Genomic DNA, 16,614 nt, shown 5'->3' on the forward strand with positions numbered 1-16,614 from the left:
TATTAAATATTGGACAACATCACATACATTACTCTGATCCCAATGTAAGTAGCTAAAGCACTCGTGTTATGGAAAATCAGAAGTAACGACGGTACCACAAACACCCAGACCCGAGGCAACATAGAAAACCAATGAACTTTTTCTGCATCGACTCGGCCGGGAATCGAACCCGGGACCACGGAGCGGCGTACTCATGAAAACCGGTGTACACACTACTCGACCACGGAGGTCGTCGGCCTTTTGTCATTATGATTTTCGAATGTCGATTGATATGAAAGAAAAAACACTTACCACATAGTATCAATTCATATTTTCGTGTAAATTATGTAGTATTGTATATTCAACGATCAGAATGATTTTTTGTGAGCTAAACAAATAGCTCTGAATTAAATATTTAAAAAGTCAACTGGATGTTTATAAATATATAGTCATTATTAATAATCATATTACATTTAACTTATAGCCGAGATGGCATAAAGGACACACGAATCTTAAATACAAAAAAAAATCGACAGTTTAAAATTGAATGACGTATATTTTATTTTTAAAAAAATATCGTACTCATTGGAATAAGTTCTAAAGCAACTCAAAAGAGAATGACTTGGCCCAGCAGTGGGTGTTCTGTAAATGTCCCAACATTTACAGAATATTACTCTACTTATATTTATGACATACACGTTTTTTGTTCAATAGTGTTTTTTTTGTATTTTTCGTACGCCGTTCAGCTTAAAATATACTTAAAGATGTTCATACTTGTGTTATAAGTATGGGCGCATAACACATTTGAAAATTTCAATACGTTTATTTGTTGCTGATTGTAGTTTACGGTGCATGTATGTACAAAAAACTTAATACAACAATCTGCCATAATTTGGCATGCAATTAAAATGAATTAATTTCGAAACACATAACAGACTATAAAACATTAATAAGTAATACCAAATTCATGGCAAGGAGAATAAAATTCTGTATTTTTTAGAAAAAATATTTAAAAATTATATATGATTTATATTTACGCGTTTGACCTTATCAACGATATAAAATGATATATATTCATATATCGAAAGTTTAAAATGACAAATAAAGCTAAAAAAGGTCATAAAAATGTTCATAAAGACATAGCGTGGAATTATATATATTTTATTTCAATTATCGTACTTCCTGACGACTATAATTACTCGGCCGTGAAACAGGCCGTTGAATCGATTGTCATACGAGAACAAAACAGTCGGGCTATTCGTGGAAGTTTTATATGGAATATTTGAATTTTCAATAAAATAATTCAACAAACTTTGGATATATATTTCTGTTTATTAATGTTTTTACCCAACGGACAAAAAATTAACATACTACGATATTTTAATGGATTTAAACTTCATACGAATTGAAGCTTCGAGAATTAAAATTGTTACCACAGTTATCCACGAAAATATTTTTTCTTTATTGGAACGATGTTGCGAATACAGGATCAGAGTAACCCACAATATGATGTCCCTAGAAAATTGTTTCAGGGCCCCTTTTCTAACTTCAAACAACTTTTTTTGCTTTCATAAAGCAAATTGCTTTATGATAGTTATTTGCATTATGAAGTTTTTTACAACATTAGGAAAGTATGCCATTGCTGTATTCAAATAGGATAAATATTTGGTTTTAAAGACATTATTAACAATTAATTTTAAAATGCTATTTTTTGTATTAAAATTTGGTTTGCCTAAGGGCCGCGGAATCGAGTGTGTCCTGTGTACATACAATAGTTATTGTTTAAATGCAAAGTGAATTAATGTACTTATATGTTTTTATTTTAAACAATAAAAGTATAGACGTATGTTAGGAAACATTCAACAACAGTTTTGTTAGTGAAATGTAAAAACTCAAATATTCAAATTTCGAATCGAGAACATGGGATTTTTCAAATAATTTACCCTCTTTTTGAAAACGAAATGCATTTTAATTAGGCTTATTTAAATGAACTAGTGTATCTAGATAATTTATTATACGGTTTTACATTTATAGATATCGCGTTTCGTAACGTTCTTTGGATTATCAGAAAATCGTATGTAAATCAACTGTCTTAGTTTGCTGCCAACGCTTACTCTAAAATCAAGGCAGAGCGCCGACTTGTCACAAAAAACAAAATGTGTTCCTCTTTTTTAAGATAGCGAAGAAAGCTTTTAGGAAATCTTGGTCGACAATTTCTAGTTAAGCTTACTAGGCCTCGACATAATTCTCATAATATATGCCATTTTTTCCGACGTATGACTAATATATGTATACAATTATGACGTGGAACCGGACTATACTGGTTAGCTTAAAACACCTCAAAGACAGACAGATATTCCTGGGCTCTTGGCTCAAGTTCGAGTCCGAAAAATCGGTCACGTGGACGTCTTTAATGCGATTCAGATCGCACACTTGTCCCTTCTTATATATATATACATATATTTAAACCACTATAACTAAACCTGAACTGAAAATTATATTTTTAAATATTGTAAATAAAAATTAATACAAAGGACTATAATTAAGGGTTTTAAAAATCATAAGCATTTTATTATGACTTATAATTCTCGACTTAGTTCCTGATAGCGATCACTAAAAAACGTTCGTAACGTTATATACATAATAACAGCGAAACACATAGTTTCATGTGTCGGTATCTCGATCTTTGAAACTACAGAATAGGTCAATGTACTGAATATATAGTTTCTATTGAAAATATAAGGAAGTTTATTAGACTTTAGAGCCTTAAGAAATATTAAACATTCCTTGAATCACAACAATGTGCCAACATTTCAAACCGGAGTACAATAATACTAAGTATAACGATAGAATTTATGATGAGTGGGGGGGGTTCTAGGTGATAAGGCTTTGTGCAAGCCTATCTGTGTAAGTACCACCAGGTATTCTGCCGCCAAGCAGCAATACTTGGTAGTGTTATGTTCCGGTTTAAAGGGTGAGCCAGTGTAACTATAAGCACAAGGGATATGACGTTTTTGTTCCCAAGTTTAGTGGCGCAATAAAGATGTATTTCTAAATGTCTATGGGCGAGGGCATTTATATAAAAAATAATACCTACCCAGACGGGCTTACAAAAAAACTCTACATAACATACATAATCAGCCTGTAAATTTCCCACTGCTGGGCTAAGGCCTCCTCTCCCGTTGAGGAGAAGGTATGGAGCATATTCCACCACGCTGCTCCAATGCGGGTTGGTGGAATACACATGTGGCAGAATTTCGTTGAAATTAGACACATGCAGGTTTCCTCACGATGTTTTCCTTCACCGCCGAGCACGAGATGAATTATAAACAAATTAAGCACATGTAAATTCAGTGGTGCCTGCCTGGGTTTGAACCCGAAATCATCGGTTAAGATGCACGCGTTCTAACCACTGGGCCATCTCGGCTCTTTAAAAAAACTTTTTTTTTTTTAAAAAAAACTCTACCACCAAGTAAACTAGAACATTTTCAAGGATGAAAACGGAATTGTCATAATCGTCTTATCCGTCATTCTGTCACGTTTTCAGATTTTGTAAAGTTTCAACTTAATCTCCATAAAAATATTTCAGAGAGAATTTTCAATTATTTTATAAAAGTTATAACAAAGAAAATATTCAAATGCTACGCTCACTGTACTGTATTATATTTAAGTTTCTAAAGCACCTACTTGTAGGAACTTGTAGAACCAGTCTATATTGCATGGTTACGAACACAAAGGATAACTATAAAGGATCGTGTAACACTAGAACTCTTGACTGTTCTTAGAATCTGCATGTTAACCTGCCGGTGGCTTTACTTTGTAATGTGAATACTGAAATGTTTATCGACTAACTTGAATAACGTTGACTTTGATTTTGCTTTAACATATATTAAAATTACTGGTTCCCAACCCCTTTTCCCAGGTGTGAGGAAAGGTATCCTATGTGATTTTATTCCTGAAAAGGTGTGTGCGAATTGAAAGCATGTCAAACATAGTTACATTCGTATTTCTAATATTGTTAACATATTATACCAAAATAATGAAAAAAAATAGTTGACGAAACCGTAATCTCACGGTCGAAACACGCCTTCAAACACAAAGCCTTACAACTTAGATAGAGATAGGCTTTCAGGGCTGTTGTTCGAATCGACTGTTGTCTGGTTAAGCTATCAAAGTAAATGGAGCTTTCACCTGTTCAAATTTCGAAATACACCAAACTAGGATCTTGGAACGACGAACAAGACAGCTTGATTTAATAATGTTTTGATATAGAAGCCGAGATGGCCCAGTGGTTAGAACGCGTGCATCTTAAGCGATGATTCGGGTTCGAACCCAGGCAAGTACCACTGAATTTTGATGTGCTTAATTTGTGTTTATAATTCATCTCGTGCTCGGCGGTGAAGGTGAGGAAACCTGCATGTGTCTAATTTCAACGAAATTCTGCCACATGTGTATTCCATCAACCCGCATTGGGGCATCGTGGTGGAATATGCTCCTAGCCTTCTCCTCAAAAGGGAGAGGAGGCCTTAGCCCAGCAGTGGAAAATTTACAGGCTGTTAATGTAAAAAAAATGATATAGTTTAGCTTTAAAGAAAAAACTCAGAAGTTACATATAAAAAATGTGTTTTCACATTAAACGTTAACCTATAAGTCCTGAGGTAAAATCTCGGATGAGGCCAATGGAAGTTTATTGAGTTTTTCTATTAATAATAAATTTCCGCTGTTGAAGGGGATTTAGATTACACATTTTAATTAAATAACATTAAAACTGTGCTAATATGTTTTTAGAACCTGTTTTTTTTACGATGACGTCATGCGAACCATTTTGTTGTGTACAGACTAAAAAACATCGGTTTAAAATTTAATACTTGTCATATTATGTTGTATAATTTATTTCTTGGTAAATTTATTTATTCTCATAATTAAACTTATGATTGATCATCAACAGAGGACGTTTAGCCAGTTTTTTAAAATGTGTACCATAAATAAGACGAATAAACAGTTGAAATTTCTAAATTGATTTTAAGCTAAATAGGCGTAAATTTGATTTAAAAGGAACGGATTGCAGATTTAATAAGCGTAAAAAGTGAAAAAAAAAAGAATGATTTCGATATAAATTAATAAAAAATAACCATTATATTTGGAATAAAAGTTATAATTTCATTATTAATTACAGATAATAAATTGTATAAAAACAAAAGAAAAATATTCAGAATTGGAATTCAAATATAGTTCTTATTTTGAATACCTTAAAAATGTACAGTAATATAACATTATATTTTGTTTTAATAAATCTGACTACATCTGAAGTCTAACCTCTATAGTATTTCACGAAAACCTATTTTCTCGCGTTGAAAATGCATTAACCGAAATGGTACAACAGAACGCTTCTAAAATATAACATTCTCTTGTTCAAAATCTCTAGCGATCGATACTACGAGGTCTGGCATAGACAACGTGTTCCCCAGTTCCTGTTTATAATGCAGTTTGTACAGTGCTGCCAGAGTATTTAATTTATTCGAGCTGTTCTATTAAACAAAATAAATAATTAAAATATACACGAGAGAAACAAATATTCCGTTCTTAATTCGGTGTATTTATGATTAATTACGTAAAAGGTTTTTTTTATTTATGGTTAGTTATTATAGTTAGTAAAAACATAGTTGACATTTAAAAATATTAGTTCAACTTTTTTCTTTAAATTTTAATGACAGTAAGTCGTGCTTACGCTATTGTCTGGACTTGACATTGACGTTGACGTATTGACTTGAACGTGATGACGTCACATTTTCACCCACTCTGCAATAAAGTTTAAATAATTATCTGTGACGTAATACAAAACATACATGACGTACGAGTATATATGAAACGTCATGCGTGAATGCCTGTATTAAATAATCTTCGAATGTTACATACATTTTTTTATAATATGTTGATGGTAAGGCAAACGGGTCACCTGATGTTAACAAGTAGCCACCGCCCATAGACAATATAGAAGGAACTAACTCCCTTGTGCCTGTAGATACACTGGCCCACTCGTTCCTATTCTAAAACAAAAGACAAGCTGCAAGCGAGTACTCAAAATGAAATATTCGCTTGTTCCATTACAGTCGGCGAGAGAGTGCTGTCGGTGAGAGACCGACCTTATACGAGTTTTTTTATTTAAATCACATATAAACTGGAACATGACAATACCAAGTACAGCTGGCCTTACAAGAAACTAATCCACCAAGTGTTAATAACGTTTTACAATTTTATTGTGACTAACGCATTTTTTCTAATTTTCATTACGAGAAAAATGAACTTCAGTATTTGAGAAAATAAATATTCATTAATATATTTTCTTCTATTGTAAAAGCATTATCATTTATAAATATTTTAATTCACTTTAAGAGCATTAAATAAATCTTGCCATGAAATAATAAATCTGTATTTGTTTCATCTTGATAAGCACAAAAAGCAATATAAAAAAACTCCGCTAGTTCTTGTCATAACTTGAGAAATAACACGCTGTTATAAATCTAGCTTTTAAATAAAAAATAATTCTAGAAGACAATAATAACATAAACATAATCAGCCTGTAAATTTCCCACTGCTGGGCTAAGGCCTCCTCTCCCGTTGAGGAGAATGTATGGAGCATATTCCACCACGCTGCTCCAATGCGGGTTGGTGGAATACACATGTGGCAGAATTTCGTTGAAATTAGACACATGCAGGTTTCCTCACGATGTTTTCCTTCACCGCCGAGCACGAGATGAATTATAAACAAATTAAGCACATGTAAATTCAGTGGTGCCTGCCTGGGTTTGAACCCGAAATCATCGGTTAAGATGCACGCGTTCTAACCACTGGGCCATCTCGGCTCTCAGAAGACAATAACCAAGGCGTAATACACCAAGCAGCGAAGCGAATAACGCGATGAACGCAGGACGAGTCCTTTGTCATAGAGGAAATGGCGATAAAAATAACCCTCAGAAAATATTTCTTACCATATTTAAAAAAAAAAAAAAAACAAAATATATTTTATTCTTGTAATTTGCGAGAATTTTTAAATCGTCACTTTAAAAGATTAAATATCACCGGTTCGGATTGTAGATCGAGAACCGGCAAGAAACTAACTAGTTAGCTGTTTTCCTGAAACGGTATTTAAACAAGAAATATACACTCTTTGCAGAAATATAAACTCTTTGCAATAATAGTGTTAAAATGTTTGAGTTAATTTATAATGTTTTATTGAGTATTTACGACATTAAATAATATAAATTTATACTGAATAACAATAGTGCTTAACTTATTAAATTTTATTTTTTGTAAATTTGATTTTTAGGCTAAAACTGTAAGGTACACCAAGACGGCAAACGCCATGATGCTTCTATATGACGTCATATCCCCTGTGAGTGCATGGCGGGTGTGCCGCATATTAAGAATAATATATTTATTTTTATAACGAAACTGTATGTTTCTTTTACTCAACTAAACAATTTTATTTGATTTTCTTTAAATGTCATATTTTTCAGTAACCATCAATTTTTATAGTTGATATTTAACGCCAGGCTTCCCGTGACAGCAACATTTTTTTTAAGCCGAATTAACGAACCGAACGATTGGGAGTCGCATTTTCGATTTAGCGGATATATTTTTTCAAAAGTCACTACGACTTCGTGTAGTATAGGCATACTTATGATTAATTACAATTTGCACCTTGACAGGTTATTCAATTTTGTTTGTATTTAGATTCTGACACACAGAGCTACCCATCGTGTGCCACAGGTATGTTATGGATATGCCATTTCGTACCTGGATATGAATTCGGATATATGAATAATATTTTATTAGTTTACTGATATTATATTATTTAAAAATTCTATAAGAAAAATATCAAGATATTAACTTTTTTTTGGGCTATTATTTAGTATTAGGTATCATCACAGAAAGAAAACTAATAGCTTTAAAATACAATTAGCTGCTCTCTTTAAGACAGTGTAACACTATGCAAAAACATAATTATAACAAATTTTCTTTTATCGATTTCCTGTACTGATAGTTTTTTTTATTTCGGATATCGGATAGTTTCGTTTACGTGAGCTCAGAAGACCCAGTGGTTAGAACGCGTACATCTTAACCGATGATTGAGGATTCAAACCCAGGCAAGCACCACTGAATTTTCATGTGCTTAATTTGTGATTACAATTCATCTCGTGCTCAGCGGTGAAGGAAAACATAGTAAGGAAACCTGCATGTGTCTAATTTCAACGAAATTCTGCCACATGTGAATTCATCAACCCGAAATGGAGCAGCGTGATGAAATATGCTCCTAACCTTCTCCTCAAAAGAAAGAGGAGGCCTTAGCCCAGCAGTGGGAAATTTACAGGCTGTACATTTTACGGAGCTCCATAACATCAATGGTGTATCGTATCCATTATCACTATATTACACTACAGAGGAAAGTTGGATTTTATATAAGTAATACCTTGAAAACAAGTATTTATATTTAGAAGAGATTTTATTATAACAAATCGGTACACAATAAAGTCTTTTTTATACAAATATCTACATTAATACACAATCCTCGGGCATTGAAGTTCAGATTAAAAAGGTGAGTTGTGTTTTCATACGTCATGTATATTCAGCAAAATGAACTTACAAGGTTGAATTTAATGTGATGTACGAAACAAAGGATTCTTTTTTGTTTAGACAAACGAATTTCATTTTCATTTTAAATCAGATACGTAATTGGATAAATAAAGTATCTTATTTGGATTTTAAATTAAGAACATATTTTATCTATAGTATTATACTGGTGGTCAAAGATTCGATCACCGCTCATGGTAAGTATTCGCAGTCTTGGTTTTTGTAATTAAAATCCTTCTATAGAAATTAAACCGGTTTACTTACCCATTAACAGCGTAAAGATTTTTAGGTTTAGAATAATTAGTCTAGTCTAGTCTAGTAATTTAGTCCATGGTACTAAATAACAAAGTTAACTTAAAAATGTTACTCAGTGGTAGGGCCTTGTTCAAGCTTATCAGATATTCAACCGTCTACGTCAAATACTTCAAATACTTACTATTGTTGTGTTCCGATTCGAAGGGTGAGTGAGCCAATGTATTTGTATTGGAAATCCTTTTTGTCATTAAATAAATGAAAATGAGTGTGAATAAATAAGGTACATTGCACTAATATATAGTTACAGCAATATTTAGTAGTATTGTGTTCCGATTTCAAGGGTGAGTGAGCCAGTATAATTACAGGCACAAAAGACATAGCACCGTAGTTTCCAAGGTTTTTTTTTTAAATTTAATTTACAATATCTACGGGATCACAGTTGCCCGTGCCTTTTTTTTAATTTTATTTTTATAAATTTTGGTGTTATTTTATATTTTTATTGAACATCAGCAGATCTTCGCTGGACTTCGAGCTTGTCGTCTTCTTGGAAGACGTGGCCCACACTGACATTTTTTTTTTCAAATTAAAACAATATGTAATGCGCATTTGTGATGTAAGAAACGTTTAATATTACTGAGCTAATGTCCAAGGGTGCTGGTGACCACTTACCATCAGGTGGCAAATTAGCCCGTCCGCCGATCAATAATATAAAAAAAATCGGAGTGAAATTGCGGGCCGGAGCTATTATTAACTCAAGGTGCATTTAAGCTTCATTATATTTTTCAAGTTACGTGTCTAAATGCAATTCCCTTAGCGTAACATTCGTGCGAACAACAAAGTCATAGTTATCATTACGTTATCATTATCACATTGTGCATTCGTATTCAATCAATTTGCGACACGGTTATTTTGTGCTACAAAATGTTCTGAATAACGCTATCAAAAATATGAAAGCTATAACTTCATTTAGTAGTTCGTTAAAAACCATTAAATTGGTTCACTATGGATTTTTTTTAACTTTTTGATTTGCGCGATCGTTCGATCACCAAAAGCGTGAGAACTGTTTACTGCAGGTTTACGTAGGCGAGTTACGAGTTCACAGAGATCAAGTGTGAAAGTGCAACTTTTGCAGTAGCTTTCCAAGTCGAGGTTAGCTATTTTCGTTAACAAAATCAATAATATCCGCTGTGTTCCCGTGTATCATATAGTATATATTTCCATGTCTGTATCTGTAGTCTTACGAATGAATTTTATACTTCTCACGTCAAGTTGCAGATATCCATGGGCGGTGGAAGTCACTTTATATCAGATGAGCCTCCTGCTCGTTTGTAAAAAAAAAGACGATTTTTGATTTGAATTGACTTTGTTAGTGACAAGTTACTATCAGATGTCAACTTTGCTAATCTGCCGCCCCATTTCAAATTATATACAAATAATAATAATAAAACATAGAAAGATCAATATTACAAAAGTATCTACAAAAAATGTTCTAATCGTTTGAAAAGCGATCTTCAAGCTCAAACGAGTACATGTTCTCAAATATTTTTAGAAATAACTTTAGAGAGTATAATTTTAGAGAGTGGTATTTACAAAGATACGCGTTTAAAAATGTGACCACCTTAATCAGGTGACCTTATACATATCACTAAGCCTTTACAGTTCATTGGTTCGGTAATAATATGGAAAATCAGACAGTTTAAATTTTACATTACTTAGGACATTTAAAAATATTTCGATTTCGACCAATCACGTTACAGTAGAGAAGAAATATCGGTAAAGCAATAAACAAATTATAATAATATCATTTTACAGAATATTTAAAATGAAGATTGTGTACCTTTTTAAAATATATAAAGATGATATAAAAATATTCGAACTATTAATTATTATAATAGAAAGATTACTTGAATTTCAATGGCATCAATTTGACGACCTCCGTGGTCGAGTAGTGATTACACCAGTTTTCATGGGTACGCCACTCTAAGGTCCCGGGTGCGATTCCCGGCCGAGTCGATGTAGAGAAAGTTCATTAGTTTTCTATGCTGTCTTGGGTCTGGATGTTTGTGGCACCGTCGTTACTTCTGATTTCCATAACACAAGCTTTAGCTACTTACATTGGGATCAGAGTAATGTATGTGATGCTGTCCAATATTTATTAATTAATGGCTGGTAGGGGAGAGTTGAAATAGATTCAATTTAGTAAATAATTCCTTTGCCTAATGGCTTTTTGTGGCAAACAGCCAGTTGAATAATTGTTTAATTGTAAGTTAACGAATAATAATTAAATTTCCAAACCAATTAAATCGAAATTGGAAGATGGATAGAAATTTAAACTGATAACTTTTCTAAAAGCCTCGATAACTCGAGCTTTCAATGATGTAATACGATCCTTTGGGCTTTAAATTCGGAGTGGTAAAAAATGTCATTGCTGAAATACCTTTTTTATTTCTGTTTCAATAAATGATTTAATTTTTCTAATCCGTAACGAATTATTAAATCTTTAATATAATTTAATTTATAAATTTTGTATTCAAATTCGTACTAGGTAACTTTAATGAACTTGGTTTTGTAGCAATCACGAATACATCGAAAACCGAATTGGAAACCGAAGATCAGGATTAATTTCGCTTTTCTATCGGTATTGAATCGTAGCTGGACCACAGAGTGTCAATACTAGCTCAATAGCGGTTGCCACTATGTTGCAATTAATAGTTTGCATAATATTATATGGATATATTTTAAATTATATAGGTCGACGTGTTGATGGAACGCTATGGTAAGTTATCTTCGCAGTTATCTGCATAGCGCTTTGTATCATGTGTTTTATGGTGGTAGGGCTTTGTGCAAGCTCGTCTGGGTAGGTACCACCCACTTATCAGATATTCTATCGCCAAACAACAGTACTTAGTATTGTTGTGTTCCGGTTTGAAAGGTGAGTAAGTCAGTGTAACTACAGGCACATAACATTTTAGTTCGCAAGGTTGGTTGTGCATTGGCGATGTAAGGAATGGTTAATATTTCTATGGGCGGTGGTGACTTACCCGCAGGTGTCCCATATGACCGTCCGCCAACCTATGCCATAAAATAAAAAAAGTTCGATGAAAAATACTTAAATATCTCCACTAAAGTCCACGTTCACATTAATCTTCATAATGTATTTATACTTTTACTTGGTGGTAGAGCGTAGTGCAAGGCGGTGCGGGTAGGTACTACCGACACATCAGATATTCTACCGCGAAACGGCTTTTGGTATTGTTGTATTCCGGTTTGAAAAGTGAATGAGCCGGTGTTAAATATGTATCAAAATAATTTCAACATATAAAGCAATGTCTTTTGTTTATGTGTGTAAAACAATAAAGAAATATTAGTTATCTATGGCGAGCACTTCCAGCCAGTGACATTAGATGCAAAAAGGATGACGTCTTAGTTAGTTTGGTGGCGCATTGATGTGAGGAGTTATTAATATTTCTTAAAATACCAATTTCTATGTCTAATGGTGACCACTGATCATTAGTGCAGGGCAGTGGTTGCCGATTTCCAGTCCGCCTACCTACATCACATAAAAAATTCACTAGCAGTAAAATATGTTGTTGAAAACTCCACTGATATATTTTCGTGAATGAAAATGTCAAAGTTCTTTCATTAGTAAGCGTTTCAAAAACGACACATGAAAAACAGTCATCATGCGATCTTTTAAGAATTCACATTACTCAATACAGTCTCTAGAGACCATTTCTAAATCTAGAAGCCGTTTTGGAATGAGATGAGTATTTGGGCAAATGGTAAAACCAAATGGTACAATGGTTAAATTTTGACATACTTGTGGTATCAGATAGACTCACTATAGACTATTGCTATGCCGAATACCAATATCCAACATTACAGGATTGGATTACAAATTAATTTAATTGTCACTTTAGTTTTATATATTTGTGTAGACGTAAAATTTTAAGTGAATTAGCAATGAAATGTAAAAACAAAAAAAATCTGATCCCACATATATATTTACTTATTGTTATAAGTAAAATCTACCACCGATTAAGAAAATACGCTGACCTGAGAGGAAACGTCAAAAGAAATTCAGCTGGATATTTTTTGCCTTTGTTACTTTTTACAATTAATTTAATAAAGATATAACCAGGAGGCGATCGTTTCATTTTGATATACACACTAATTGTAGATCAAACAATGAAAATATAATCATACACTTAGTCATAGATAGTTTAAAAGTGAATATATTTGACAGGCATTTCTAAGAAACAATTAAACCCCATCAGTAAATTGTTTTCATTATATATATACAACTAGTTGTCGACCGCGGCTTTGATTGCTCTATATCAAATTTCATCAAATTCGGTTCATCGGTTTGGCAGTGAAAGAGCGACAGACAGAATCACTTCCGCATTTATAATATTAGTATAGAAATATAGAAACTATAGCAGTCGAGTTTCGGCCATCTTGTTATCATTCTATCCTCACATCCCTAATAAAATAGTGGCCATAAAACCGACCCCAATAAAAATGAATGAATTAATTATATGCGAACAACAAAAATATTCTTCAGTTGAATATTTTAATACTTCATCTTTATAACGGTTAAATAAAATCACTACATAACATACATACATACATAATCAGCCTGTAAATTTCCCACTGCTGGGCTAAGGCCTCCACTCCCGTTGAGGAGAAGGTATGGAGCATATTCCACCACGCTGCTCCAATGAGGGTTGGTGGAATACACATGTGGCATAATTTCGTTGAAATTAGACACATGCAGGTTTCCTCACGATGTTTCCCTTCACCGCCGAGCACGAGATGAATTATAAACACAAATTAAGCACATGAAAATTCAGTGGTGCCTGCCTGGGTTTGAACCCGAAATCATCGGTTAAGATGCACGCGTTCTAACCACTGGGCCATCTCGGCTCAATAATAAAATCACTATTGGTTATATTTTTAAATTGATAACAAGATCGTAAATATATTTCAAGTCTTGAATGGCGCATTATATTTGTAGCCAGAGTATTTTTTTTTAAAGTATGTTAATAAAAAGACAGATTGTGAGTCAATGAACCATATATCGTCGTAGAGTTTACAGCTCACATGTGTCATCAGTATGCAATCGTAAAGCTTATAATTGATGTTGTTATTCTACTTAATATTAATAAAATGTAGTAGTATAAAAAAAAACCGAAATACGAAACCTTTTTATTAATTTTTTGCAGTAGATTCTGGTCAAGATTATGGCACAAACTTATTAAAGTATATATAGATAATTAAAGATTCAATTTAATCCAACGTTTTGATGTGCGAATCGAAATCACATTCAAAGATTCCGTTACATACATATATACATTCGAAGCTAATAAAAGCATGTTAAAAAAAATACAAGTACGTTAACATAATAACGTCTGAGAAGATAATATAATTAAACTAAAAAAAAAGTAATAATGAGTTAATTACGGGCTGTGTATCTCTCCCTGCTGGGCGTATGCCACCATCTATTTCGGTGAAAAGGTGGACTTTGCTTCGAGGGATACATGAGACATTTTAGTTTTTGTTATTTATCCTAAAATCGCAGTCGCAATTAAGAATGATTAATGTTAGAGCGGTGTGACAATAGATTAATGATATATCTATTTCATTCTGTACTTTTCTAACTATATTCGTGTTAAAAATAAGCAACGTCCGTAGTGTCGTTATTACAATACCACTTCAAATTTTCTTAAGCTTATAAATTAATCATGTATTCCAAATTTAAAAATACAGTAATACCATAGCCCGCTTATAATTTTGGTCTATAGGTTTTACCTTAGAAGATACGTCAGGTGTCTAATCCAGATTAATTTTATCAGATAAAATACAATTATCTTATTATAAGCCAGTAAAAATATCGGTATTATTAACAAAGTAATGTAAAATAAAATTTCAATAATAACAGTTAGGGTTATGTTTATAAAATCAACGTCTTTCATAATACCGCCCGGAAACGAAGACCGTAAAAAAAAGTAACAAAATATTAATACTGTTTATATTTCAGCTTTTCGAAACTAAATATATGGCAATACTAATTAAACGACTGAAAACAAGTGAACATTTAAATCCAGATTATAATAATTAAGAAACACCATAAGGTCTTCTTCATATTGAGAATTGATCTACCATATTATAATTTCAATAAGTTTTAGGTATAATATTGCTCTCCATTTTTCCCCCTATTTTTCAGGTAATTAGGAAAAGTGTAACATATGCCGGCGATTAGCAAACAGCGTGGTCACCCTAAAGAAAGAGACAAAAGAGTAAGTGACGTCATTCAAGGCCATTTATTTGATTCAGGGCATTGTTTTTATTGCGATATCCAGTGGAACAAATACGTTTTTTGGTTTCATGCTATGAGCTGATTTATTCAAAACTTGACATTTAATTTTGTGACATATTTTTTTTTTTAATGGCTTGAGTCGTATTTTATAATGCCAAATTTAAATAAGAAAATATTATTTAATATGCTTCTAAAGAATTCTTGAGGAAGATTAGGACATCCTTAGTGTCATGAGGAGGGTAAATTTATTAACTCGTAACTCCGAGGACCTTTTTACGCCTCAACCTTTCCCGTCTTTGTTATGACTCACGAGCTGTTTTTGTTACGAGTACATACAAATTTGTTTGACGATTTATCTCTTTATGCATCGTAGCTACTTCTTTGTAAAAAATATTGAGTTCGAAATCCCTCGTTTTTTTGTAAATGATATTAGAAACTTATACAGAAATCTTGTTTTATTACTTATCATATTTAATTTCCTTTGGTTGGTATGGTTAAATTATACAATTATTTTACACGAACGTTCCTTAACTATATGCGCATATGACGAGTAAATGTTAAAACATACGTAGTAATAAATGTTTGAATTCATTTAGATATATTTCAAACTAATTATTATTTAAAAATACGAATTAATTAGTAACATATTAACTAAATAGTTGTGAAGCTCGAATAAAAGCAATTCAGACGGTTTTATGTTGATCGTAAAGTTATATTTCGTCGTTCGTGTTGCGTATATTGCGTGTTAACCGCTCATAATATTTTTTTTTCATTTCATATAATTATTTAACATTAGTTTAGCAGAAATTGGCGTTAAAACATCCAACTTGTTGATTATATCGCGCGCAACAGTTGAAATCCTTTGTACTATGTACGAACAAAAATATTATCATCTGCAAATCAGTATTCCGTTATCATTCTCCATCTATAAATAAGAAAATCATATTTACTTACCGATTCGTTCACTTCGTGGTAAAGCCGATACAATTCAACGCAATTTTTCTAAAAACATTCAAGCAACAAGTAATGAGGCTTCAACGCGCACGTCTTTTCGCCTCGACGTCCACCGCTACACTGACTGAATCTGAAACGCTCCGCTTTTTATACCTTTACCTGTTACAGTACCTCCCTCTGGGCGGGGGCTGGGGTGAAAAAGTTATGACGCGGTTAGACTTATGAACGCAATGTACACGCAAGCACTGACAAGGTTAGATATATGTAGAAACTCTTAAGCGAAAAAGAGAGAAGAATATGAATCAAAGATTAGTTAATTTAGAGGAGTTCGTTTTGCGCTCGGATCGTTTCGGTCTGTGTGTAACTAATTCTTTGAATAGTGTGAAACGCCGCCATGATTCTCCTAACGCGATAATTAATATTCGTGTTAATTAATATTTGTAAATTAGAACAAATTCTTAGTAAGAAATATTAAA

At 32.8% G+C, this 16,614-nt stretch overlaps 1 protein-coding gene across 1 annotated transcript in view; it reads right to left on the bottom strand.

The window, feature by feature from the left end:
- The window catches only part of LOC113401670 (IDLSRF-like peptide), a 100,658-nt gene extending 84,396 nt beyond the window's left edge, over positions 1–16,262 (bottom strand). Inside the window, exon 1 of the mRNA XM_026641667.2 lies at positions 16,139–16,262. The gene's annotated coding sequence lies outside the window, so the exon portion shown is untranslated. The remainder of the gene's footprint in view (positions 1–16,138) is intronic.
- Positions 16,263–16,614: the final 352 nt, after the last annotated feature.

The sequence above is a fragment of the Vanessa tameamea genome, chromosome 20, assembly GCF_037043105.1.
Source record: "Vanessa tameamea isolate UH-Manoa-2023 chromosome 20, ilVanTame1 primary haplotype, whole genome shotgun sequence".
Classification (NCBI taxonomy): domain Eukaryota; kingdom Metazoa; phylum Arthropoda; class Insecta; order Lepidoptera; family Nymphalidae; genus Vanessa; species Vanessa tameamea.